The sequence below is a fragment of the Sapajus apella genome, unplaced genomic scaffold (genome assembly GCF_009761245.1).
Source record: "Sapajus apella isolate SASKATOON/1434 unplaced genomic scaffold, GSC_monkey_1.0 scaffold2720, whole genome shotgun sequence".
NCBI classification, from domain to species: domain Eukaryota; kingdom Metazoa; phylum Chordata; class Mammalia; order Primates; family Cebidae; genus Sapajus; species Sapajus apella.
The window spans coordinates 5,531-8,815 of record NW_022439646.1 but is presented as its reverse complement, the minus strand read 5'-3'; the positions used below and the strand labels follow the sequence as shown (position 1 = coordinate 8,815).

General features: G+C 52.6%; 1 pseudogene across 1 annotated transcript; it reads right to left on the bottom strand.

The window, feature by feature from the left end:
- Positions 1-295: 295 nt before the first annotated feature.
- On the bottom strand, positions 296-1,858 carry LOC116547335 (annotated as a pseudogene). The gene is made up of 3 exons (XR_004267036.1): positions 1,787-1,858; positions 1,004-1,069; positions 296-699 (listed from the first exon to the last, which is right to left on the bottom strand). The product of XR_004267036.1 is annotated as a lipase maturation factor 1 pseudogene (transcript).
- Positions 1,859-3,285: the final 1,427 nt, after the last annotated feature.

Genomic DNA, 3,285 nt, shown 5'->3' with positions numbered 1-3,285 from the left:
ACACACCCCACACCTGCCTCCTACACGTCCACACACACACCCCCCACACCTGCCTCCTACACGTCCACACACACACCCCACACCAGCCTTCTACACGTCCACACACACACACCCCAAAGCGGGTTCCTACACGTCCACACAGACATGGAGCCGCTGCTTCTGCCTCCCTCTCCCAGTCCTGTGTCTGCAGCAGGCTAGCAATGCAGTCCCTTACATGAGGTTGAGACCCTGCAGAGAGCTGGGGTTTTAACCCGAGGATGGGCCGCTGCTCTGGCTGGCAGACTGGCCGCTCTGCCTCGGCCTTAGTAAGATGAGTGACAGAAGCCCTGATCCCCAACCGCCCGCTCCTCCTACTCACCAGATCTGGCCCACATTGACCAGGGACATGTAGAGGCCCCAGAGGGCCACCATGAGAAGCATGTTGGCACAGCCCGTGATCAGCACGAAGGCCGAGACGCCCAGTCCCAGGAGAGCGAGCAAGTCCAGGTTGGAGTTCATGTCTGACCAGTCCATCAGCCAGAGGACGGTGGGCGCATAGCTGAGGGCGTCCCAGCCCACCCTGCCCCGGAAGTACTGCTGGACGCTCCTCAGGTACGCGCTGCAGGGGAGCAGGCCCCTGTCTCCGATCAGCTGCTTGTTCTGATGGAAAGCCACCAGGAACGCCACAACTGGAAGAAAAAGAAGACAAAATGAGCATGACTATGAACAAAACGTGTGGACCCCGTGGGCGCTGCTCGGACGTGCAGGGCAGGGCGGGGCGAGAAGGGGAGGCGCCGTCTGGCCAGCGATTTGGGGCTCAAACCTCAGACTCAGGAGTCTGAGTACTTTCTCAAAATCTTGGGGGAAATATTGGAAAAGCCAACCTGCAGAAGACGCAGTGTGTGTGTATACGCAAACACATGTGAGTAAACTAGACACGCTCATATGAAATCCATGCCTGCTGCACGCAGACAGGTGGCTGACCACCCGCCCTGCAGGCAGCATTCCCCACAATGAAACGCACCCCGGTGACCCTGGCTACGGTCGGCGGGTCTCTCCCAGCACACGCCACAGGCTTGGTGCCTACTGCCTGCAGGTAAGCCACACGCACCCTCCACGAAAACCACAGGCCTCTGAGTTCACGTCCAACAATGCCCACCCCCACAACGGCACCTTCAACCTCAGTGTCTGCAGAATGCTCAGTGTTCGCCCAGAGATGCCGACGGGGAGAGCACCGCGTGCCCGTGTGTAAAGGTGAAGAACGAAAAAGTAGGCTAAAAGTAAAAAACATACACCACCCAAGTGTGAGCCACAACCTGATCTAGTTCATTATGGCTACAAAACACTTAACAACAAATAAGAGAAAGCTGGAGTGGCTCTGTTCACAACACGGAAAGTAGATCTGGCCAGGCGTGGTGGCTCACACCTGTAATCCCAGCACTTTGGGAGGCCAAGGCAGGCGGATTACCTGAGGTCAAAGAGTTTGAGACCAGCCTGGCCAACAAGGCGAAACCCCGTTTCTACTAAAAATACAAAAACTAGCTGAGCGTGGTGGCACACGCCTGTAGTCCCAGCTACTTTGCAGGCTGAGGCAGGAGAATCACTTGAAACCAGGAGGAAGAGGTTGCAGTGAGCCGAGATTGTGCCACTGCACTCCAGTCTGGGCAACAGAGTGAGATTGCATTTCAAAAAAAAAAAAAAAAAAAAGTATTTTTAAGGACAAGGAATGACACAGGGATAAAGGAAGATACTGCACAACGATAAAAAAAATCACAAGAGCAAGCCCAAAGTACATGTGGCCTCCTACTGCGCGCAGGAAGCTGGTTTGGGGTCCGTGTCTGTGTAGACGCGCGTGCTGGTTTGGGGTGAGTGTCTGCATAGACACGTAGGAAGCTGGTACTTGTACTTCTCCCCATGCATTTATAAATCTAAAAAATGTAAACAGAATCTGCACACGGAAAACTACAAACCACTGATCAAAAGAAACCAAGACAAGATCTAAACATTTGAAGAGACAGACCATCTTCATGGATTGGAGGGATCAAAATCATTGTCAATTTTATTCATAAATTCAGCACAATCTGAACCAAAACACCCAGTAAGTGCTTCTGCAGATGCGATAAGCTGATTCTAGAAGGTACACGGGAGGGCAAAGGCACTAAAACAGCCAGAATCATCTGGAAAAGAACAGAGGCGAGGACTCACGTTACCCAGATTTAAGACTCATTAAAAGGCTAATGGAGACCACATGAATACAGCATAGTGTTGGTTAAAGAAGAGCCACAGGACTATTGGAATGGAAGAGAGGGCCCGGACATAGACCCCCCCAGCTCCCAACCCAACACACAGAGTGAACACATGCTGACAAAGGTTCAAAGACGACTCCACAGAGAAAGAACAGTCTCAGGCCGGGAGCGGTGGCTCATGCCTGTCAGCCCAGCACTTTGGGAGGCTGAGGCAGGAGGACTGCTTGAGCCCAGGAGTTCCACAGCAGCCCGGGCAACAGAGTGAGACCCAGGCTCTACAAAATAAATAAAACACAAACGAAAAGTCTCTGACAATGATGTGGGAACAAATGGATGTCCACATGGAAAAAGATGGGCCTGCACACACTTCACAGCTTACACAAGCTGACTGACAAAAGGTCACAGACCTAAACGTAAGACACAAGAGCATGAGGCTTCCAGACGGAAGCGCAGGAGAAACTCCGTGGCGGGCCTGGCAGCCAGTCCTCAGAGGCCACACCAGAGGCATCATCTGGGAAAGAAAAAACTATCAACTGAACTTATCAAAATGAAGAACTTCTGATCTGCAAAAGCTGCTTTTAACAGAATGAAGCAACAAGCCACAGATGGGAAGAAAGTACTGGCAAATCCCATCTCTGATAAAGTGTTTGTATCTAGAACATTCAAAGAGCTCTTAACCTCGATCGTTAGAAGACAGACAGCCCAGTGTTAAGGGTGGGAAGAAAAGACACAGGCCGTAGACCTCAACAGACACGGGAGCAGTCTGCCTCTCACAGGGCAAGGGCTCCAGACGGCAGATAACGCGTAAAAAGTCGCTCAGTGTCATTCGTCACGGGGAAACGCCAGCTAAAACCACCATGTGACGTCACCACACATGTGTCCCTGTGGCCAGAATGATTAAAAACGGACAGCGCCCCACGCTCTGGAAGGTTCTGGACAGCGCGAGTGCCCTCACTGTGCTGCGGATGCCTGCGGCGTGCCGCTGTGGACAGCAGACGGGTGACGTCTTACCCAGGGAATGAAGGGTGGCCTTACAGCCCAGCCACTGAACCTCTCAGGG